We start from the raw sequence: 26,460 nt of genomic DNA on the forward strand, positions 1-26,460 counted from the left end.
CAATATGAGGGGTGGGTGCATATGACTACCAGCAGTGGCCTGCAATATGAGGGGTGGGTACAGAGGACTCCCAGCAATGGACAGAGACTTGGGGGTGGGTGCAGAGGACTCCCAGCAGTGACCTGCAATATGAGGGGTGGGTGCATATGACTACCAGCAGTGGCCTGCAATATGAGGGGTGGGTGCAGAGGACTCTCAGCAGTGGACAGAGACATGGGGGTGGGTGCAGAGGACTACCAGCAGTGGACAGAGACATGGGGGTGGGTGCAGAGGACACCCAGCAGTGGACAGAGACATGGGGGTGGGTGCAGAGGACTCCCAGTAGTGGACAGAGACATGGGGGTGGGTGCAGAGGACTACCAGCAGTGGACAGAGACATGGGGGTGGGTGCAGAGGACTCCCAGCAGTGGACAGAGACATGGGGGTGGGTGCAGAGGACTTCCAGCAGTGGACAGAGATATGGGGGTGGGTGCAGAGGACTCCCAGCAGTGGACAGAGATATGGGGCGGTGTACATCATAATCAGATGACCACACCTACATGGTGGTATGGACGCATCCCTAACTTTGGACAATGATGATAGTGCTATAACAACACATCACTGACAGCAGTGTCCGACTCCCAGGAGGATGGATGTCTCTCACACACTGCATGACACACCACATGTGGGTGTGAGGACATATAACACATGCATACCCACCCATGGCGGATGCAGCACAATACACACCATGATATCATGCCACAAGACTGTATAGTCTTGTAACTGCCTACAAAACTAAGATAGCCAAAGGGAACACACACTGTCACGCACATCCCAGGAGTATTAGGAATGTCCAGGTGCTGGTCCAGCCACCAAGACGTTGTCTCTCATGGAATGAAAAGGGTGGAATTCCCCTACATACAATGCCCACAATTGTGAGTCAGGTGCCCAAATACCCTGCATAACAAGTACCATTTGTGTGATAGGCCGTGATTACACACATGCATAGTGATGAAAAGGGGGAATTAGTCCCTGAAGGCATTCCTACATACTCAAAACACAAGTACAGTGACTAGCAAGGATGGCACAGAAGATTCAGCAGGAGACATCGGTGAGCAAGCATGGCCATTGTTGAAGGGATCCGTCACCAACAAAGGAAATGTTGACACAGGTCAGCACTACAATAGTGCAACTGTTTGCAGGGAAGATGTCAGGTGCCACAGAGGAAGGAACACTCCTTGGGACAATGTCTCAAATCAAAATGAACACACACTACCAATGATTCTTTGCAGACACATTGTGATGGCACACAGATACCATAGTCCACCTCATGACCATCATACAAAAACATTTCTCAGAACCCTAACACATTACCAGAACACCAACTCCAGGAGCCTCATCACCAACATCAAGTACCAGAAATGCAATAGTGTTGAAAGTCAAACAAAAGGCTTTATTCAGCACCAAAAAAAAGAAAGAAAAAAAGACTATGTACAGAGGCCAATGACCAGTCCATATTTCAAGTCCAAGGGGGGACGTAGGGGACCGCATCTACCCCTAGCTTGCCTGCACAAAGGAACCTCAAGGTTTGTCGACCGGGGGGGGGGCATCATCTGTGGCAGTACCAGGCACCGCAGGGACAGGAGGGGGAAGGGTAGGTGTGGTGGGTGCAGGGGTGGACGTCTCCACCACAGGGGGTGGGGCAGCGCCGAAGGTGGAGGTGAGCGTGGTGCTGCACACTGCTGCTATGACGTCCAGCCTAACCCCTGCACCTGAGGATTCCCCAGGGTCAATGGAGGGTGTGGTGGGTGAGGGATGGGGTGCAGCGCTCTTGGGGGAGGGGGTCGACACGGTGGGGGACTCAACTCCCGTGCCCGGTGACTTCCTCGCCCGCTTGTGGGGGGGTGGCTCAGTGGGGGCGAGGTCCAGCCCACCCATAAAGATCTGCTTGGGTGAGCGTTTGGCAGGGGAGCCAAGGGGAGTGGTTTTGGAGGGACAGGGTTGTGAGGACTGCAGACTGTGACTGTGGCTGCGTGTATGTCGTCTGTCCCCAGACTCTGTGGGTGTGCCTACATCCCCCTGAGTGTGCGTGCCAGGAGGTGTGCGCTTTGCCTTACTTGGGGGTGTGCTGGCTGTGTCTGGTGGGGTGCGTGCCCGTGAAAGTCTGGGTGTGCGTTGGACAGGCATGGGAGAGGGAAGTGTGGATGGGTCCGGGGTAGGGGGGGACGGAGCGCTGCAGGAGAGTAACAACTGCCTTCAGGGAAGAGTCCATGGAGCACAGAATCCTGTGTTGGTCAGACATCATTGCTGACATGCCCTCCATGAAGGACACCATCTGTGTGAGCAGTTTAGTGTGTCCATGGAGGATATTCAGCACCAATAAATGCCCAACCTGCAACTGCCGCAGTATGTCCACAGACTCTTCACTGAGGGCAGCAGGGGTGACAGGGGCAGGGGGTGCGGTGCCTGGGCCGAAGGAGACATGTTGGGCCTCTGCACGGACAGAAGGGGCGGGAGCAACTGGGAGGGCGGAGATGGTAACGGAGGAGGCGGAGACAGATGTGGGGATGCTGCCAGGTGGTGTTGCAGCCTCCGCCTCCTCTTGGAGGTCAGTGTCGGACCCGTCGGTGTCGTAGGTGGTATCGCCTCCAGACATGTCCTCCGACTGACTCCCCTCGCCCTCCGTGCCACTGGCTCCTTCAGACTCTACAGCACTGGTGGCACTGTCGCTGGGTCCCTCCTCCAGGTCCATGCAGGTGTCTCCCTCGGTTGGGGATGATGATGCTGTGGGCAAGGAGAAGAAACCGAAATGCATCAGTCACCTGTATACATCTGACACATGAGCAAAAAAACAATTGGTCACAGTGCATATCAGGCAATGCATCATGAGTAACAGCTAGATTACTCCGCACATATGTAAGCCCTGTACTGCCCAACTGGTAGACCCACTATGCCACTTGGACACAAGGAAAAAATAACACACCAGGCCACAACTCAAATGAGAAATACACTGAGAAGCTAGTGTCTGTGAACCGGTGAGCACAGCAATACAATGAAGTTATTCCACCTCTTGTTTACCCTGAAAGAAACAGTAGTGGTGCACCCAAGGTAAACTAACACACCTCAATACCCAAGGTGTCACCACACTCAGAGACCTGTAAGTACTTTGGAACCCAAAACGAAAAAATGTTGGTACCTTGGGACTCACAATACTTTACACAATCGACATGTTTTGAATGTGCCAATTCGCCATTTCGTGAAAAGAACACTCATGTGCCTGCATGAAATATGTCTCACAAGGCAGTGTACACAAAACTACATTTACACTGTCATTGAAGAAGCTGGCACCTTTTCTAAGAAGCCACTGTTAGAAATAAATGGTGTTGCAGAAAGTACATATACATGGGCCCACGGAGGTCTTGATGTCTTGAGACTCGTTAGTTTGTATCACCAACAACAAAGGAGTCCCACAAAATCAAGACCACTGTGGGAACATGTATATGGAGAATCTGCAACACCATTTAGTTCTAACATTGGCTTCTTTGAAAAGGTGCTAGCGTGTTCCATGAAAGTGGAAATGTCGTTTGATGTGCACTTCCTTGGGAGACATCTTTCATGCAGGCACATCAGTGTTCTTAACACAAATCATCAAATTACCACATTTAAAACATGAAGAACTGTTGACAAGTGCTGTGAGTGCCAAGGTACAATTTTATTTGAGTAACAACTTGAATTATGTCAGTTGTCACATGGCCATCCGTCACATGATTACACAGTCGGCTACACATATGACCTACTGCCTGTCATCTGGAGTGGCACACATGTCCTCACACAGGACAATGCATAAGCTACTGGGCCTGCAATTGGGTTGTAAAAAAGCAAAGCTGTACTGTGGAGACACCCTCATGGCAAGCCAGAATTTCCACACAGATGTCAGCACACAAAGTCCAAACTGCGTTTCATCAGAACCACACACAGGTGCCAAAAATGTCTGAGCAGGAATCATGTTTTGAAAAAACTGACACAGGCTGCAAAGCACGAACATTAAGCACTGGCCAGCATCACAGGGGCACTGCACGGTGAATCTTTGTACAGCCAATTCTCACACACAGGTCAGACCTGGCAAGGAAAAATCAGGGTTGCCCATGTAGGCCTCTCCCGCGCAACCACCCATACCTGAGTCAATGTGATTGATACAGATCAAGAAGTGACACCTCTTATTCAGGGTTACAAAAACTGTGCAGCAAAAATTGCTATGTCTACACAACATCACCTCCTGGGGCTGGCAACACATATTTGTGACAAACAACCATCAACAGATTGTTATGAATAGCCACACAGGCACTGCCCAGTGTGAGTATGCACAAGCAAAATGGTGTATCCCTGTCCAGTGGATACATGTAGCACACATTTGAAAAATACAAACTAGGCTAGGGAACAATGCCACAGAGGCAGACCTATGCTGAACCCACAGAGAATGTGCACAGTGTTGGATGACACACATGTTTAGGAGGCCAGGGTGTCTCAGGGGACTGTAGTGGGCACACTGCTCCGTGTTCCTGGAATGAGCTGACTGTACCATGATCAACCGTCATGGCACTATGCATATCTCCCACTCATGCACATCATGTCTGAGGCCACAACATTGGTCATGCATGGTGCAAGGGTGTTCAGTTGAAACCTCACACTCCTATGTTGAGAATCATCATCAGTGCCAACAAATATGGACCCCCAACATAGTGAACAGGTCATGGCACAGGCAAGGTATCAACACAAGTCACAGACCACCCTCCCACATGATGCAGAAAGCAATGTGCACTTAGATTTACTGGCACCCTAGATGACCATGTGCAAATGTGATTACACACAGACCAGGGGACACATGTCAAGGAGGGGAAGGGATGAAAAAGAGCACCAGGTGACATTGGGGAACAGAAAATGCACTGCACATATAAACTCTGGGAGTGTATCCAGGCTACAGAGCACTTCCAAAAGCTGGTGACACATAACACAACAAACAACCATGTACCTACCCCCTCCTTGCTGCAGTCTCTCCTGTAACTGCCTATCGAGGTCAGGGAAGACCACCGCCAGGACACGGGTCATGTGGGGGGTCAGGCGTCGGCGCCCGCCGTGGGGGCGAGGAGTGTCGATCCCCAGCTGGACCCGGGCGAGGAGCCGGGTCCAGCACTGGAGGTCCTGCCACCTTTTGCGGACCTGTGGCAGCTGCCGACTACGATCCCCCGCAGATCTCACGGCCCTGACGATGTCCCGCCAGATCTCCCCCTTCTCGTAGGCAGTTACCTGTCAGGATGACAAAGTGACACAACATCAATACACCTGCTCCATGTCCCAGAGACACACATTTGAACATCTTTGAAATGTTGAACAGGGCATAGGATGCTGACAGGAATTGCATCATTCACACTAAGAAATTGGCCTGTGTGCAAGCCCCAATGCACTACATGGCATTGAAAGTCAACAGGTGGCATGAGGGGTGAGACACACTCACTGATCATGCCACACACTGTGCAGCACATGCAACAGCAGGCTGATGGCCAGCACGTGCCAAGCAGTCACATGTCCCACTCCACTGACGCACCCTCAGCAGACTAGACAGACACACCCAGGCACAGATCACTCGCCTGTCATTGACAACAGCGGATACAACCCTCACTCTGCACATGTGCCACTTGCCAGTGGGGTGTCACAGGTGTCGTGCTAGCTCTGCAAGTCAGACACACAGCACGGCTTACTTGTCACATCAGATGGGTAGATCTGTTGCCTCCTCCATGCAGCTGTGGTGCAACACTTCACATAGACACTCACCCACATGACAAGGAACATTCACACACATCAATGTCCATGAGGTCGTACACATCATTTGGACACTCTCACCACAGGTCCACTCAACTCATACACATCTGTGGGTACAGTCACCTGTCACACCGGGGGGACCACTGAATCACCTCAGGACAATAGGAAAAAAAGCCACCAAGGATTTGCCAGGCTGAATGTGTCATGCACTATGCAGTGAAAGTCACAGTAAGCACAATGCAAGTGAGGAGTGCACACAGAAACTACATCATGCTCTGCATGAGAGACATCAGCATGTCCCCCCCCTGGGACCCACTCTAAACAACATTGCATGTCTGTCCCACCTGGACACAATATTGTCAGTCACACAGCAGGTGCATAGACAATGGTAGTGGAGTCAGCACTCACCTGCTCCCCTGGTCTCCCATACAGCTTGGTGGACTGTGGGAGGAGGCAGGCCAGCAACGGCTCATTCTCCTCCAGGGTGAATGGCTGGGCCCTCTCCACAGTACGTGACATGGTCCAGAGGAAGCAGAGACAGCAGCAGTGTGGTCGACTCGAAAGTTGTGCAGGCAAGTGCCCTCTCATGGGTTCTGGCTGCCTTATCTGTCTTGCTGAGGGACATTCATTTTGAGGAGTACATAGTGATTGGTCAGACTCATTCGCATCGTACGTTTACTCCAATCCCTTTAAACATACACCAATGACAGCATTCGCATCGTTCAAATTTTGAGCATCATGTCAAGTCAACAACCACTTTGAAACATTGTATTTTGTGGCCAACTGACTCTTCCAGGACACCTGATGGACACATTTCAACTGAAAACTCTGTATCCATGACAACTTGCATGCATTTAGGGCCTAATACTTGTCCCTTATGTGTCCCCTATGTAAATTTTGAAATCCACACACAGGTATGGTGCATTTCACACGTACCCCTATGGCACCAGTACAATAGTGAAACAAAGCGTACACACGCAATGAATGCGGGTGTACGGTGCGTTTCACATGTACCCCTACGGCACCAGTACAATAGTGAAACGAAGCGTACACACGCAATGAATGCGGGTGTACGGTGCGTTTCACACGTACCCCTACAGCACCAGTACAATAGTGAAACGAAGCGTACACACACAATGAATGCGGGTTTACGGTGGTTTTCACACGTACCCCTACGGCACCAGTACAATAGTGATACGGACCGTACACACGCAATGAATGCGGATGTACGGTGTGTTTCACACATACCCCTATGGCACCAGTACAATAGTGAAACGAAGCGTACACACGCAATCAATGCGGGTGTACGGTGTACGGCACTAGTTGTATGGTGCGTTTCACACGTACCCATACGGCACTAGTTGTATGGTGCGTTTCACACGTACCCCTACGGCACTAGTTGTACGGTGCGTTTCACACGTACCCCTACAGGCACCAGTTGTACGGTGCGTTTCACACGTACTCATACAGGTACCAGTTGTACGGTGCGTTTCACATGTACCCCTACAGCACTAGTTGTACGGTGCGTTTCACACGTACCCCTATGGCACTAGTTGTACGGTGTGTTTCACACGTACCCCTATGGCAATAGTTGTACGGTGCGTTTCACACGTATCCCTACAGGCACCAGTTGTACGGTGCGTTTCACACGTACCCCTACGGTACTAGTTGTACGGTGCGTTTCACACGTACCACTACAGGCACCAGTTGGACGGTGCGTTTCACACGTACCCCTACGGCACTAGTTGTACGGTGCATTTCACACGTACCCCTACAGCACTAGTTGTACGGTGCGTTTCCCACGCACCCCTACAGGCACCAGTTGTATGGTGTGTTTCACACGTACCCCTACGCCACTAGTTGTATGGTGCGTTTCACACATAACCCTACGGCACTAGTTGTACAGTGCGTTTCACACGTACCCCTACAGGCACCAGTTGTACGGTGCGTTTCACACGTACCCCTACGGCGCTAGTTGTACGGTGCATTTCACACGTACCCCTATGGCACCAGTTGTATGGTGCGTTTCACACGTACCCCTACGGCACTAGTACATTTGGGATACGAGGCGTACACATGCAATGAAGGGGGGTACTGTGCGTTTCACACGTACAGGTACGGCACCAGTACAATAGTGATGCAAAGTGTACACACAATGAATGCGGGTGTACGGTGCGTTTCACATGCTTACAATGGTAATACAGGCGTACACATGCCAGGAATGGAGGGCTACGAGTCGCACAAGGATGTCCATCAAGTATTGTCATTGCATACTTTCATGTGCAGGCCCTAGGTGTGGCAGCCAGTGATATTGCACAGGTCATCTCATCTAGTTGCACAATTGATTTGTGATGACCTGTGGACACATGCCATGTGTGATGGGGCACTATGTGGCCCACATCACCTTGACACTTGCCACATGTGTGTCTGTAGTCCAACTGTGTCATGCACAGCAGCAGTGGGATGGCACAGTCATCAACACCCGCACCTGTCTCCTGATGCCAGGGACAGGGACACTCTATCAACTGACATGTCACGATCAGCGTGCACCTTTGTGACTATGTCAGGTGTGTGTCATGTGTTCCCATGAGCTTGCTGTCAGTGTCCCATCAACTGCATCTGCTGTTGGTGCATCCAACATGGGTCTGTGTGGAGATGGACATGGCACACATCTATGCACACCATGCCACATGTGGATTCCCATGGCTGTAGGGTCTGTGTGCATCGGACATCATATTCTCACAGGCATACATGTCTGCGTTGTCTCAATGGCTGTGTTTTTCTGTTGTCATGTGTACCCCTTCATCGCAATGTGTTTGATATGTACATTTGACATTCCATGTGACCTGTGCGTGTGCCTTGCAGTCAGCTGTCTGGATGAAATGACATCCTTCCAATGCAGATATGTGGATGTGTGTCACTCCGGTGATATCTCTGGCTGTTCACTCAGACTGGCCCCCAGCTCATTTCAGGGCATGTCATGTAGACTTGACAATCAACAGGTGTATCTGGCTTTTCGTAGGAGTGCCAGCAAGCTGGCATATGTGTCCTGGATGTATTGCACACACCAGACTCCATAGTTACCTGATGTGTAGCAGCAGTTTAGCATGTGCTATGTTCATTGACATTGATGTTGGCCGACTCTCAATCTTCATTCTTCCAAACAATGTCTTGCAGGGCACCGCCTGTCCCAAGACCAATGCCATACTTGGCTGCCATGAGGGAACGTGCCTGCATCCGCCGTTACAGATTCACTCGACAGTTGATTGGGGACTTGACAAACAAGCTGGCACCACACCTCCAACCATGACACAGGTATCCTACCTCGCTGACCCCCAAGATGAAGGTGATGGCAGCCCTACATTTGTTTGCCACAGGTACGTTTCAATTGACCATAGCTGATGTTGGTGGGATGTCACAGACAATGTTCAGCCGTGTCCTGCGTGATGTTTTGGCAGCCATGTTGGAGCACCTTGATGAATTCTTCAAATTTCCAACTCCTGAGGAGTTGACAGATGTCAAGGGTGATTTCTATGCCCTGGGAGGGATGCCCCATGTAATTGGGTCCATTGATGGGACACATGTGGCTTTGGTACCACCACAGGCACAGGAGCAAGCCTATCGCAATAGAAAACATTACCACTCAATAAATGCCCTTGTGGTGTGTCTTGCTAACATGCTGATTTCCCATGTCTGTGCACGTTTTCCAGAATCAGCACACGATGCCTACATCATGAGGTGTAGCAGGGTGCCACAAATGATGCTGCGGCTGCACAACGAACGAGCATGTCTTGTTGGTGGGTATACTCTGTTTGTCCTGTGTGTTGCAGTATCTTTGGATCTTACGGCATCTCCTGACCCACTTATTTACATGATGTTTCCATGCAGGGGACTCTGGATATCTCAACATGCCATGGCTGCTGACACCTCTCCGTAACCCAAGAACAGCTGCAGATAACCGGTACAACAATGCACACGGGCAGACCAGGCGAGTGATTGAGAGGACGTTTGGACTCCTGAAGAGCCGATTCCGGTGCCTTGACAAGACAGGCGGGTCCCTCCCATATGCACCGGAGAAGATCTGCCAAATTTTCCTCGTGTGCTGCATGCTGCACAACATGGCAGTTCAGAACGCAGTGCCACTCATCCTGGATCCGGATGAGCAGGAACATCCACCCGTGGAGGATCAAGGTCTTGGTCACGAGGCTAGTGATGAGGAGGAGGAGTATGATATCCGGAGTCAGCTCATACGCAACTTCTTCTCATAATGGTGAGTCACTGGGTATGAGTGTGCAAGATTGTAGCATTGAGTGGCATGTGTTGCAATGTGTGTGTCCAGCTGACTGAATGCAAAGTAACTTTGATGTGTGTTCTGATGTGTCACTCGAGTCATGATGTCATGCCACACAGTTTTGCGGAGAGACTTTCTGTGAAATTTGTATGTGTCCAACATTGTTCATGTTTCGTAAATGACCATGTGTGCGGCGAGAATTGTTTTAGGGCACTTCTTGTGTGTCTGTCATTCCCAGGTTTTTGCGCCTGTTGTCTGCTCGTGTCATCGTTCTCCTCCTGCTATTCCTCATGAGGATTGCAACATGTGCTGAATGAGTGTTCCATGCACGGACATGTGGAAATGTCAGTTTGGGTAAGGAATGCAGCAAGGCTTTTTGGTGGTGGTACGGGTTGGGAATGTGTGGGGACTGCTTCTGTGCATGTTGTGGTACCATGCATACATGTCTTCTCACCATGGAGCATATCACATGTAGCATCACTCCCATGAAATGATAGTCACCCTTCTTGTCAGTCATCTGTAGTGGTGTGTGGAGTCTGATGAAGGCATCAATGTGTGTAAACCTTGCCTCTGAAACATTGCGGATGCTACAGGTGGACATAGTGTGGGACATCACAACAACAGGCTCCATGGGGAATTGCAGCCTCTCCGTGTGCAGCAGGATGTGTTTGGCTCATCCCCTTAAATTGTGTGCCAGTTCATTGGGATTTACATCATCCGTGTTGTGAAGGGGGGGCCAGCGTATGTCCCACATGTTATGTCAACTGACCTGTGAGTCTGTTCATATGGATGCATTTCCCTTTGTGTGTGTTTGTGGAATAAAGTTGTTCAGCACAATCCAAAGTGCCTCATCTCTGTCACTGCAGATCTCTTGCCAGTTTGCATGCGTCATCTATGGCATAATTGTCAAAGATTGAGCAAATGGGTGTATGTGTACTTCGGCAACAGGCATGCAGTTCTTCATGGCTAATAATATGTATTGTGTATGAAGTACCTGGTTGTGTATGTATTTGTGCAGGTTGCTCTCCACAACGGGACGTGAACACCTGCTGATGGTCTGTCTCCTGTGCGCAGCTCCGCATTTTGTTGCCTGATCCTGTGGCTGTCATTTTTGCGGATTGTTCATACATTTTCTCGGAGTGACCCATGAGTAACCTGACACTTCTTCCTTTACATACACCTGTTGCACTGTGCCTTTCTGACCCCCTGTCTTTGTGTGCTACTTTTTGCCTAGTTTCTCACCCCTTCCGCCTGCTGCTGCCTCACCTACGGCACCGCCCCACCGAGTGCCCTGATTCTGCAACCCACACACCTCCAAAATGCTCCTCCCTTCCCCCTCCACCCATTCTAAATGCAGCCAGCAGCTTGTCTGTGCCACTGTTGTGCCAACGCTGTGCCAAAGGCAGGACCATCTGCGCCTGCAACGTGCACAGTGCACGACCCTCTGGTCCTTGCATGACCCACGTCACACAACAGGCTCATGCTGCAGCCACCCTCCAAGCAATGTCCTCCAGACAATCAACCGCCTGCTATCAGGCAACCCCTAAGCGCACACACGACACCTTTGCATGCTGAGTGCGCAACTCCAACTGCCTACACAGCGCTGCCCCGCCTACCAGACCCTGTCAGAACAACCAGGTCATGTGCCTCCTACTCCACAACCGCTCCGTCCACCAGCACGCCATTGGACTCTGTTACCTCCTCAACACAACAGCCCCACACATCACCTTCATGACAGTAACCTGGACAAAAGCATCCTCAGTACCCAACTTCTTCATTGCTATCTCAGACGTATACAAGATCACCCGCAGGGACGGCACCAACAATCCCGGAGGATGAATTGCAATTTATTCCCATGTACACCCTCAGAGTCACAAATCCGGTTTTGCACCAACCCCCTGGCAACCCTCAGAGTAAAACTCATCTACAGATCTCCAGGCCTTCATCCACAATTCTGCTAAGCCATCAACACGTACATCTGCACGCACGCCCTCACCTCCACAGGCTACATGTGGCCGGGGGCCAGTAACTTCTTGCTGGAGGAGAACCACACCACCATCCATCATTGTTCCATCAACATTTGCATCCACGTCTCCGACAAGCAACACACTGCCCCACACCCCGCTACTGATCCCCCAAAGATGCTTGATGTAAGTCACCACAGACAAGCTGTGTGGGACACTCGAACCAACACCACCGCCACACCCTGCAACCTCACACACTGGATCAGCAACTGATCCAACAATCTTGCCACATTGATGGACTTTCCTGTGAAGCACAACAACAGTTAAGCCACCTAGGACAAGGCAGACCTACTGGACTCATACAGATCTAGCCGGACTCTTGTACAAACCTTGCAACACAAAGAACCATTGTGGGAGGGCGGGTCGGATAATCAGACGAGGAGGCTGTATATAGTGAGATGCTCTGCGTGTTTTATTAGAAATGACAGGTAGAGGGCCACGTGAAGCTAGTATAGGGTTTTCAACAGTCTCCTTGTCTTCTTCTGTTCTTCCTGGCCCTTCTATGGATGGTTCCCCTCTTTGGACTGTTCCTAGTTCGTCGTAGGATTCTTCGTCTCCCGGTTGTTCCTCTGGACCCCCAGTCGTCCCACGGAGACTCATAGGAGAGAGGAAAATAATGGCCGTCAGATACTTATACTGTTTGTACCCAGGGTATAAACCACCACCGTCACCGCAACACCGTGTGTGAAATCGTGACTTCCTATCTCCTAAGGAGGGAGGTTGAAGTAGGAGTGAATATGGGCGTGATCTAGGAAGGGAAATCAGGGTTGGAGGGTTGATAGGAGTACGGGCGTGATGAGAAGTGCCTGCTATTACGTTTCAGGGGTTTCCGTTCTTCCTCCACCCGGCCCGTGGCTAAATCCCCAGTCGACCAGTAGGGGTAAATATCAGGCGGAGACAGACCCTAACTGCAAACAATATTTACTAACGACATACACTCCCTCCCTTCTCTCATCCGTCCCACCCTCCTCCCGCTCTTCGTTCACCCTCGCTCAGGGGTACTCACAGGCTCCGCCGCAACTCTCCTGAGTTGCGGCCGCTCTCCAGCCTCCTCCGGTGGGGACCACCACTCCTCGCACCACTTCTCGTCTTCTTCGGGATCCCCATCTACTTCGGTCTTCGTCCCGACTCGGTCTCCGTCCTCGCGTCCTTCCTCTGCTGTGCTTCCGCCTTTCGCTTCCTCTAATCCGTCGTCCGCTTCCTCCCCGCCTCTGTAGCTCTCGGCTCTTTTCACTACCTGGTCCGTAGTGCTTCCGGGGTTAGCCCCTCCTCTTTCCCCTCCCTCCTCGTCGATGATTCGTTCCTGCGGAGGTAGACGACAAGGGGGGGTGGTTATCCTTTTCGTCGTTTGTGTGACGGACTTTTGGCGTCTGGTGCGGACTCCCCCGGCTTCCGGAAACCTGGGGAAACGGTGGACCCCCGAAGGTACGTGGCACGGGGAACCCGGTCCCTTCTCACAACCATCATTTACCTTACAACCCTGGAAAACACCACACACAGCCATCACCATATCATCAGCAAGGACAAGTGGAGATCCTTCAGATAGGGCCGAGGCACCAAAACACACGACATCAAGGAGCTCATCAGCATTGTGAGTGAACTGAAAGCAGATCTCCATCCAAAAGATACCCCACCCTTGCAAGGCACATCACATCCCTTGCAACTTTATACCACTGCAAGCTCATGGCCATACACGACAGCCTTGGCACACAGAGGCAGACAGCACTATTATCCGCAGGACAAACCCCCCTCAGGTTCTGGACTCCCGTCAGCAGCAAATACACCACCTGGCTCATGTGCACCATCCACTCTGGCTCTCCATCAGGCCCCTTCCCACACAACATCTCAACCACATCATTCCCCATCCTTGAAGCCCATGTCCGACGCATCATGAATGTCTCCTTTGGGTTTGCCACATTCCATGGGAGCTGGAGGCATGCAGAGACCCAGGCCCTTCTTAAACAACGGACGGCAGTACCGCAGGATCTTCTGGAACATCACCCTGCTTCCCTACCCAGCAAATGTCATCAGCAAGACACTCAACGAGCAACTGACAAACTTCCTCCACACAAACAGCTCCAGGCAACCGGCACCAGACCATCTTCCACAGAAATCACACCACTGCAACCGTCATCATTGCCACCACCAACGACAACTTTGCCCTGCTCAACAATGGTGAGACCACCCCCCTTGACCTCTCAACGGCATTCTACACCATGTGCTACCACACTGTCAGCTCACACATCTCCAACACTGGTATCCAAAGGAGGGACCAGGATTAAATCAACAAGTAGCTCACCAGCAAGGCCCAGGGAGTCGGCCTCCAACCTGCAGCATGTAGTACACTGGGGTCATGTGGCCCATGCCCCAAGGCTCATCTCTCAGCGTGACGATCTTCAATGTCTCCATGACCCCCTCTCCACCATCACATGCGCACACGACCTCATCATCATCTCGTATGCCATTGACACCCAGCTGCTCCTCAACCTCACCAAAGACCCAGCCATTGCCAGATCCAACCTTCAAGAAGGCATGAGATCTGTTGACGAATGGCTGAACATCAGCCACCTGAGGCTGGACTTGGACAGGACTGAGGTCATCATCTGAGGATTGTCCCCTTACAGCTGGGTCAACTCCTTGTGTCCCACCGGCCTGGGCACCGCACCAGCACCCAGTGGCCACGTACGCAAGCTGTTGTTCATCATGGACTCATTGCTCACAATTACCATGCAACTCAACACCATCTGTACCTCATGCTGCAACACCCTCCGCATTCTGCAAATGATCCACAGATAGATCCACTCCAAGGCAAGACAGACCGTCCCCCAGGTCCACAACACCAGCCGGGTCAACTACAGCACCGCCCTCTACAGAGGAACAACAGCAAAACTGCAGGAGAACTTGTCCACATCCAGGGTGCATCTGCACACCTCATCTTCAACATCCCCCGCCCCAGCCACATCACCGTCCACCTGAGATAGCTACAATGGCTCACTGTCTGCTGCAGGATCACCTTCAGACTCCTCAACCACACTCAGGAGGCAGTCCACAACCCCAGACCCAAAACCGACCTTGGACGTCTGTTATCCAACACCCCGTTGGCACAACTCCATGCAGCCCACCTTGCCCTGGCCACCATTCATCACATCCACAGAAAAAGTGCATGCAGGACATAGTGCTCCCACCTGTCAGACTCTAATTACGGTACTCAACTTACACAGGAACAGAGATGCTAGTTCCCAAATCCACCCCAACAGCAATCCAGAGCTTAGTGTGACAAGTCTCTAGAGTGGCTATCTAGGGGGAAGGGGGAAAATGGATAAAATAACAAAAGAGAGAAGAGACTGTTCTGCGGCTTCCTTCAGGAGTCCGTCCAGCAGACTTCTATTGAGTAAGAGATAACCTGTAGACAAGAGTTATTGTTATCATAAACTTTTAGTCCTTAACCTCTATTATCTCTCAACCCCTATTGTCTTATTTCCTTACCATGCCAATTTCAGAACTCAGCTTCTCTTCTATTTCTTTTCTGTGTGTGCTTTTATTCCTTAACTATATTCTTCGTCTGCAATTAAAAAGGAAATAGCTAGAACCCAAGGTTTATCTGCCTCATATAAATCTTTCTCTCTGTGCTTCTTACTTACTTTCCTATTTTTCTTTTCACTCTCCTATGTTTTATCTTCCTTGGTATCTGCCTTAGTTCACAGTTTCTTTTTCTTTTTGCACACCTGCAATATATTTACATTTATCTGTTAAGAACTTCTGCTTTCTTTTTAACTAGGTGTTATCTATTTTAATTTGGTATTCTACTTACTAAGTTTGAGGTCTTTTGCTATTGGTAATTATTCATCTGTGTATTTAATGCTTTCTCTTCTTTTCGTGGTGGTATTTTACTCTCTGTACTTAGCTACTGTTCGACGACTTATTTCTGTTTCCGGTGGCTCCTGAGTCGATCATCACTGAGACTTCCCTCAGCGTCACGTGTCGAAACCTGATTTCCATTGATAAAGTTAGATGTGGCGCTGCAGACTGTAGAGTATTGGCCACCCTATGGGCCCGATTCACAGAACTAACTTAAGACAAAATCCTAAACTTACTACCATTTTCGTATTCACAGAAGGCACTTACTCATTTTCGTATTCACAGAAGACACTTACTCACTTCGGTATTCACAGAAGTTCGGAGTCCTAACTTTAGGACTCCTAAATGCCTTCTGTGAATACCGTAAGTCTTAAAATTAGGATTTTTCTCAGTTTAGGAGTCCTAAAGTTAGGACTCCTAACTTTACTACTACTAAACTGAGAAAAATACAAATTTTAAGGCTCTGTGAATACCAAAATGGTAGTAAGTTTAGGATTTTGTCTTAAGTTAGTTCTGTGAATCGGGCCCTATGTTCTTTTGGAGTCTGATCGAAAATCGCATCCACCTGTTCAACTCCTCCAACAGATGGTGCCTTTAGTTTTCCTTCGGCTTGAAACTTCCCTTGGGTTTCTTTGGACACGCACGTACAAAATGACCTCCAGATCCACAGTACATGCATAGGTTGTTGGTTCTTCTCTTTTCCTTCTCTTCTTTGGAAAGAGGACCCCGTATTGTACCAATCTGCATTGGTTCGACGCCCTGCTGACCTTCATTGCTTCGTCCTCCTTCCGACCTTACTCGATCAAATCGTGGAATCACTGACTTGAAATCTTTCCTTTTTTCACCTTTTCTTTCCCCATGACGGAAATTGATTTCCAGCACTAAATCCACCAACACTGAGATTTCTGTGGGTCTATTGGGTATTCCGGCCAATGCATACTTTAGCTCATCTCTTAAACCTCGATAAAACACCGCTGCTCTCTTACTCTCAGGCCAGTTGGTTTCCACCACTAGTTTATTGAATTGAGCCAAATAAGAGACCACATCACGGTTTCCCTGTTTCAGGTCGAGTAGCTCGTTGTCTACGGCTTGGGATATCCGCCTTCTGTCAAATATTCGAAGGAACTCTTCTTTGAAGTTCTCATAATTCCGCAATATGGGATCGTCCTTTGAAATCAGAGGCAAAGACCAGGATGCTGCATCCCCACTTAAGTATGACAACACAAAGGCCACTCGAGACTGAGCATCTGGAAAAATGGAAGGGCAGCACATGAAGTGTAATGAGCACTGCGTAATGAATATTTGAGCCTTCTGCGGATCCCCACTAAAACGCTCGGGTGCCGTTAATGGAATGACAGGTGAGAGGGAGTGAATCACCTGAGTTGTCATCCTATTAGTCCCTTCTGTCAATGAAGCTTGAGCGTCCGACCCTGAACCAAAAGGTTGTCTAAGCCTTTGCGCCAATTCTGCGGTTTCTTTTCTAGAATTTACTACTTCTAATCTGAGGCTCTGGTTTTCCTCTCGGACTGCACTTAACTCTTTTTGTATGGTATCTAATATTGTTCCTAAACCTTGTACGTCTATTCCCTCAGCCATCTCTGTTCGGGTGTAAAATGCAACGTGGGCACTTCACTCTGTCAGACTCTAATTACGGTACTCAACTTACACAGGAACAGAGATGCTAGTTCCCAAATCCACCCCGACAGCAATCCAGAGTTTAGTGTGACAAGTCTCTAGAGCGGCTAGCTAGGGGGAAGGGGGAAAATGGATAAAATAACAAAAGAGAGAAGAGACTGTTCTGCGGCATCCTTCAGGAGTCCGTCCAGCAGACTTCTATTGCTGAAGAGATAACCTGTAGACAAGAGTTATTGTTATCATAAACTTTTAGTCCTTAACCTCTATTATCTCTTAACCCATATTGTCTTATTTCCTTACCATGCCAATTTCAGAACTCAGCTTCTCTTCTATTTCTTTTCTGTGTGTGCTTTTATTCCTTAACTATATTCTTCGTCTGCAATTAAAAAGGAAATAGCTAGAACCCAAGGTTTATCTGCCTCATATAAATCTTTCTCTCTGTGCTTCTTACTTACTTTCCTATTTTTCTTTTCACTATCCTATGTTTTATCTTCCTTGGTATCTGCCTTAGTTCACAGTTTCTTTTTCTTTTTGCACACCTGCAATATATTTACATTTATCTGTTAAGAACTTCTGCTTTCTTTTTAACTAGGTGTTATCTATTTTAATTTGGTATTCTACTTACTGAGTTTGAGGTCTTTTCCTATTGGTAATTATTCATCTGTGTATTTAATGCTTTCTCTTCTTTTCGTGGTGGTATTTTACTCTCTGTACTTAGCTACTGTTCGACGACTTATTTCTGTGGTAAGTATGGTTTTATCTTATTCTAATTATTAGTAGTTGCTCAAGCGTTCTAACCTGTATTGCAATTCTCTCTTCGTTTTTTCAGGACTTGCCGTTACAACTCGTTACCTCTTTGAAGAATTACAGTAAAGCCATTTTCCTCACAGTAAGTTCTATGACTCTATTGATATCAGTAATTTACTTCAGTTCTCTGACGTGACAAATATACACTCGTTAACTTAGCTTCGTTTTTCTTTTTCTTCCTTCAGATGCTCCTGTTGACGCTGCTTTCTCTCTCTGACGACACGGTGCGAAATCTTCACAAACTGAGATTTGCTGTTCTCCTCAAACGTCACTTTACTTCATTGAACTCGGATTTCAAACTTGTATCTACTGACTTCCGAAAGCCCTTCAGTTTAGATTCTGAAAAGCCTTCAAACGAAACCTGAAACACTTTTTGTCAGCGCGCTCTGAAGTGCGCACCTGACTCTCTAGAATTCTTGGTGAAGTGCGCAGTTCCTAAGCAGTGCAAGCCTCACCTAGGATTCCAGCGCGTTCTCTGCCAAACACTAGAACGCTAACAGCTACTCGGTTCGGGTGGCCTTTTCTGGCGCCATTTCCGAGTCAGCTCCACCCATGTACCTTCCATTGCTCGGGGTGTACAAACTTTGAATCTTCGATGCGAAATTAAACCTATCTGTAATCTTGGGGTCCTGACACTACCTCACCAAACAGACCTGGGACTCCCTCCCCGGGCACCTCAACATGACCCATGACCTCTACACCTTCATGATACTCTGTCAAATTGGTCTGTCTGAGCAGTATTGCAAGCCCCCCCCCTCAGCAGCTTGACGCCATCACGGGTGAGTATTGGGCTCCATGTCTGTATTTGGTGATACATTGTGACCCATGTGTGTGCTCGAACGGACTCAGATCCAAGTGTATGGATGGCTGGCGTTAGTTCCACACTCAGGCATACTTTGACGTATGTTGTGGACTCATGCTAAATGACTGCAACATAAAATTACAATTATTAATTTTTTTATTATAGGTCTGGGGTGTGATTTGTGCACAGAAAACGGTGCAATACAGGGACCATAGAATCCAAAGTTCACAGGGGGAGATGGGATCCTTGGCATTTGAAGTCATCAGAGTCCAGGCCACAGTGTTTGGCATCATTGGTCAGACTGTGACCAGCAAGTCCATGTGGCAGATGATGTCAGTCAATGAGGTGATGCTGTCGCACATGAAGGCCAGGTGCCAGGCCAGGTGACCTGGGAGATGTGGATGGTCTGCTGCCTCTCACGGTCTTTTCCGTGGACGACCCACCTTCCTCAGGGGACCCTCAGATGCAGGCCTTGACGATGCTGGGGACAGATTGATATGTTCTCCTGAGTCTTTGACATGTAGATTTTTGGCTTGGATGCTTCTTCGGCTATGTATTGGTCTTGTTGTGTTACATGTCCATTGTGACAGTGGGTAAATCCATTGCCTGTCCTGGGGGTGTCTGCTTGTGTGAGGGGTGTGTGTGACAGGGACTGCTGGTGGGTGTAGTGTGATTTGGCACTGGGGTTCCCAGGTGATGTAGCTGTCCCCCCATGGAGCATGCTGCCATGACAGTGAGTGTGAGTTCCTGTCCTAGATATCTGACCTTGTTGTCTTTGTGTTTGTGTTTGCACTGGTCACAGGAGGGCATTGTGCTGCCTACACCCAGGCCAAGTGTCAGCTATCTTGTCAGTACTTCCCCAATCCCTGTGCATTGCGCATGGTGCATGGGTATGTACCTGGGCCATATGGGATGAGGGCAATTGTGTCTGATTTGGAGTTCAACAAAGTGTTTTGTGACACCCACCCTCCCAGCATACCGGACATCCATTCTTGGGTTGGGACTTCGTGTAGCATGGGACATAGCATGGCCTTGCTTTCTCAATGGGGCATACACATGTTATTGGCATTAGCGTTGTTTTTGACTGTGGTTCTTGCCGGTGAGGGCTTGGGGGTAGTTGCGTGCATTTGGTGTAGTTGGGGTGTGGATGCCATTACCCCCATGTTACGTAAGTTGTTTGTGTACTCACCAGGCTCTGGAAGTCCTTGAAGTCCATGTACTCCCACCGGCAGAAGCAGGGCCATCACCTTCTCCTCCCAGGGATGGAAATGTACTGGTCTGCGGGGCCCACCACCTCCAGTGATGTTGCTCTGGGCGTAGTCGTCATTCATTTTTCACTTGACCGCCCTTCGTAGATCGTACCACCTGGCTTGGCATTCAGTCCTGGTCCTTCTGATGGGTGCAACAGCATTCACCCTATCGACGATCCTCTGCCACAGGCGTGATTTTTCGGCTATGCTGGTCTGTCTGACCAATGTTCCAAACAGCTGTGGCTCGACTCCAGCTCCTCCCTTGTGAACTTTGGGTTCTTGTCTGCGGGCATGGTGTGGGGTGAGGGTGTGGATGGTTGCGGGTGTGTGGGTCTGAATATGAAGGTGTGGGTCAGAATGTGAAGAGGGGGTATGTGTGAAGGAGGTTGTGTGAAGGTGTATATGTTAAGGTGGATGGGTGCAGTTGTTGGTGTGTGCTCTCTAGCTGCAGTGAGTCTGTTGCAAAGGCTCATGGTTTGTGTGGGTGGGCCCTTTTTATTGGTCCATTTGTGGGTGGGCCTCAGTTTGAATTTTTGGTGGGTGTGTTATAAGGGGTGGTTGTGAGTTTGCCCCTCTGTTTGCCTGTTTGGATGTGGCCAGGTCAGTCATTTCTATTTTTTGTGCACTGTAGACGTGTTTTGTGGTGTTGTGCGAGTCGAATAGACCCTCCTTGTTCTGTTTTACAGTGTCCGTGGTTCAGTACGGTACAGGGGTACGACTCGTACAGGCACACACCCCCATGCATTGTGTATGTAGGGTGCGTACAACAACATTGCATATGTACGGTGCGTACACTGACATTGCGTATGTACAGTGCGTACACCGACATCGCGTATGTACGGTGCATACACCGACATTGTGTATGTACGGTGCGTACAACAACATTGGTGCGTACAACAACATTGCGTATGTACGGTGCGTACACCGACATTGTGTATGTACAGTGCGTACACTGACATTGTGTATGTACGGTGCGTACACAGACATTGCGTATGTATGGTGCGTACACCGACATTGCGTATGTACGGTGCGTACACAGACATTACGTATGTACGGTGAGTACAACAACATTGGTGCGTACAACAACATTGCGTATGTACGGTGCGTACACTGACATTGCGTATGTACAGTGCGTACACCGACATTGTGTATGTACGGTGCATACACAGACATTGCGTACGTACGGTACGTACAACAACATTGGTGCGTACAACAACATTGCGTATGTACGGTGCGTACACCGACATTGCGTATGTAGGGTGCATACATACGCGATGTTGTTGTAAGGTGCATACATATGCATGGGGGGCCTGTACGACTCGTACCCGGGAACAACTTTTCCCGTGATCAGAGTCGTACAAAGTTCGCTTCGTAGCGGGTAAAGTCATTTCCCGTGTATGGGACGTTTTCCGTACATTTCGTAAATCGGAAAGCCGGTCCGGATCGTACTTGTACGGTCGGACTGTATTTTTAGGCTTCGTACGGAAAAGTGTCCGGGTTCGTCTCGTACAACTTTTCCAGATCTGATTCGTACGCATAGGGCAGATCCGTATGTATTTTTCCCATACGAATCGTACTTCATGTGTCGGGCGGGACTTGTACAATTCGTACAGAAAAATTTACGGATTCAGGTCGAACGGAAAAAAAAATACAGGATCGGAATCGACCCCCAAATGTCGGTTTGGTTTCCCCGTCCAGTCATTTGTAAAGGAAGAGTAAATTCTTTTTTTTCTTCTGTGAGGCACACAATAACTCGGAAATCTCCAAAGAATACCTACAACTTAAAAAGTGCAAAAGTGTCAAAGTATATCAATGAATACAATCCAGTCATTTTAAAAATGTGGAATGCGAACATGGACATCCAGTATGTTGCGGATAACTCACTTGCTATTGCAAGTTATGTTATATAATAACATAAATATTTGGAGAAATGTCGGTTAGCGACATTTCTCCAGTTATTTCGGGAAGGAACGCCCACTTTGCATCTCATTAGAGATGCAAAGCTGGGCGTTTAGAAAACAGGCGCTAAGGCAAGGATTCACGCGATAGCGTGACCTTGCTGATATAGCGATAGAATTATAGCCGCTTTTTGGCCGAAAATGGCCGCAAAAGCGGCGATAAATTTTTATCGCCGCCTTGTAGATATGCCCCTTAGTTGTGAAACTCCAGATAAGCGAGAATTTTACTATTTAGCACTTCTGCAGCTGTTTAAACCATGGCGTAGCGAAAGTGAATTACTTGGAGAGTTTGACTGCTACAAAGATTCTTTTAATGCTTGTAAAGATAGCATTCGATGTCCAATTTTCCCTACATATTTAAAAATGTTGAATGATGAAGTTGAACAGGAAAAGACTAATATTGCTGAAATAGCTCATGAAAGTTCTCAAGATAGTCAAAGTAGTGGTCCATGTAGTCAAGATCCTCTTGGAAAACCAGTGCTGGAAAATGAAGCAGCGATTGCTATGCATGAAGTCTAAATTGCAATGCAACAAGCACACGAGGAGAAGTTAGAAGAACAAGTAAATGTTGAACAGAAAGAAATATATGTGCAAGTGAGAGAACAGATAGAACGTGGTTTGTTGCATGAAAAAAATAATGTCTGTGTTCATCTTTTAAACCTCTTCTGATGTACATCAGTGGTCAAGCTGGGACAGGTAAAAGTTTTTTAATTAAAGTTTTAACCAGTTATCTTCAAAAAACTACTGGTTCACATTTATGTTGTGTGGTAACAGCTCCAACTGGATTAGTTGCACACAATTTTAAAGGAGTTACTTTGCATAGATTATTTATGTTACCAGTGGAACATGATAATACATTAGAATATTAGAAGTTGTCTGGAGAAGCTTCTTATGAAGTGTCAAGAGTGCTGAAGAAAATGAAACATTTAATTATGAGGTGAGCATGGTCTCAAACTTAATGCTTGCTTTTGTACACTTAAGAATGCAACAGGTATAAAAACAGATTATGACGTTCTCTTTGGGGGAAAACATTTTGGGGCATATTATCAAGACAGGCGGTAAAATTATCGCCGCTTTAGAGAAAACTGCCGCTAAAATGGTGATAATGGGCTTGATAATATGCTCTATGGAATTCCAATTGAAGTTCAGGTTAGATGACCTTAACATGGGCTTCAATTGGAATTCCATAGAGCATATTATCAAGCCCATTATCGCCATTTTAGCGGCAGTTTTCTGCCACTAAAGCGGCGATAATTTTATCACCTGTCTTGATAATATGCCCCTTAATTGTATTTGGAGATCGGCTACAGCTAACCCCTGTAAAAGGAGACCCAGTGTTTAAAACTCTTCTACATGAAAACACTAAGAACTCTTTGGAAAGTATTGGAAATGTGAATCTGTGGTTACATTTTGAATATAAAGAACTCACTCAGAATATGTGACAAGCAAGAGATGAAGATATGCAAATATTCTAAAAGATGTAAGAATTGGTGTTCTGAGCAAACATGGCAAACAAGCTTTTCAAATTCGTCCACTAAAGAACTTGTTTACAAATGAAAACACACCAGCAGATGTAATGTACAAGAAAATGAAAGAAAAAAAGTCTAGAGTTTGCTTAATGCCTACAGTGGAAGAGTGTTATACATTTAATAGAGACCTTATGAAATTGGAAAATCAAGAAATAGTTCACATTGAAGCTATTGATAAAATAGAGCATCAAGGAATAAGAATTATTCTTTCAGAAAAAGTACAGACGAAATTGGATTCTTTGGAAAAGTCTGTATCAAAAACTGCTGACTTAGAAAAAAATGTAGATGTATGTTTAAACTGTTGGGTAATTTTGAAGCGTAATCGGAATGTAGAAGAAGGTTTAGTGAATGGAGGAATGGAGAAAGTTGTTGATTTTGTGAAATATCAAAATTGAAATGGACTTGAATTTTTGAAAGTTACATTTGATCAGATTGCAGAGGTAAGACAGATTGCACGTTCTGCTGCACGTTGTTTGCTTGTAAAAGACTTGTATGTTCATAGAAAACAGTTTCCCTTCTGTTTAGCATATGCAATAACTATTCACAAATCACAACGTTTAAGTGTAGATAATGCTTTGGTAAATGTTGGAAAAACTGTGTTTAAAGAGGGAATGGTATATGTTGCATTATCTCGAGTTAGAACGTTGTCTTGTTGGTATTTAATTGATTTTGATGAGAACAAGGTTAGTGCTGATGTTAATTGTGTAAGAGAATATAATCGTTTGAGAAGGCTTTATGTTCCCCATTTAGGTGAATATCCTATTTATGAGAAACGTGTTGTGTGTTCAAAACACAAATATGTTGAAGAGTTAACTATTGTTGAAAAGCAGAAAGAAAATCAACAGAAAAGAAAAGATGTAAAGAAGCAGAAAATACAAACAAGTGATGATGTTGTTAGATACCAATTAGAAAATGCTTCTGGTGTCAACAGCTATGGTAATGTAATTCTTAATGTTATATTTTATCTTGATGAGGTTTGTGTGAAATTATGGAAAGTCAGGAAAAAACTTTATGTTCTGAACTCTACACTTTATTTCAAGAATTGAGAACTGATAGAAGTAAGAGTCATTCTGTTTCTGGTATTCGCCAACTGTTGGATACATGTACTGGATCTTTAACGTTCAGTGCTAATATACAGAAAGATGCACAAGAATTTCTGATGGTTATGCTTGGAGTACTAGAGGATGAAGGAATTCAGATTGAGAGTTTATTTGGACTCAGTTACAAATGGGAACATACATGTGAAGAGTGTTTAATATCTTGAAGGACTATAGTTGACAGAGAATGATTTTCATATTTAACAATACCTGACTGCAAATCTGTACCATTTTCCAAATTAGTAAAAGAATCTGATCATGAGATGATGTGTTCTCGTTGTAAATCAAGAATGCTATCTGCATTATGCCTACAAAGATATGGAAAATATTTGATTATAATGCTGCAACGCTGTCGACCAAATGGAAGAAAAGTGGAAACCAAAATAAAAAAATTTGTTGCTAATCAAGTATCTATTTCTGGAAGAACTTTTGCAACAGTTGCTATTGTTTTCCATGCTGGAAGTACTACTACAAGTGGACATTATACGGTTTATTTAAAGTGTAATAATGGTTGGAGTCACTGTAATGATACACACTTGGAAATGAAACCGATATTGCCTTATGAATTACCCAACTTATACTGAGGGGCATATTATCAAGCACGGCGTTAAAATTATCACCGCTTTAGGGGTAGAAAACTGCCGCTAAAGGGGCGATAATGGGCTTGATAATATGCCGCAGAGAATTCCAATAGAATCCCACGTTGACACCAGAACATGGGCTTCTATGGGAATTCTCGAGGGCATATTATCAAGCCCATTATCACCGCTTTAGTGGCAGTTTACTGCCGCTAAAGCGACGATAATTTTAACGACGTTTCTTGATAATATGCCCCTTAATTTTTCTGAAACAAAGATTTTAGATACAGTATTCGGCTTTAATGGGAAAGTGTATAGATCTTTAAGGAATTCATACTGGATGCTTATAAAGCGAAATTTTTGATACATTATCTGGCGTATTGGGAAAATGTGCAGAGAAACTACGTAAGATCTTTAATTTAATGAATTCATACTGGATGCTTTCAAAGCAAAATGTGTGATACATTATCTGGTGTATTGGGAAAATTGTGCAGAGAAACTACGTAAGATCTTTAAGGAATTCATACTGGATGCTTTCAAAGCTAAATTGTTTATACATTATGTGGTGTATTGGGAAAATTGTGCATAGACACTACGTAAGATCTTTAAAGGAATTCATAGTGGATGTTTTCAAAGCGAAATTTTTGATATATTATCTGGCGTATTGGGAAAATGTGCAGAGAGACTACGTAACATCTTGAAAGAATTCATACTGGATGCTTTCAAAGCAAATTTTTTTATAAATTATCTGGCGTATTGGGTAAATTTGCAGACAATCTACGAAGTAAAGGTAAGCTTTGAACATTTGAAGTACTATTGGATGTGTTATTTGTGT

This window comes from Triturus cristatus, chromosome 6 (assembly GCF_964204655.1).
Source record: "Triturus cristatus chromosome 6, aTriCri1.1, whole genome shotgun sequence".
Classification (NCBI taxonomy): domain Eukaryota; kingdom Metazoa; phylum Chordata; class Amphibia; order Caudata; family Salamandridae; genus Triturus; species Triturus cristatus.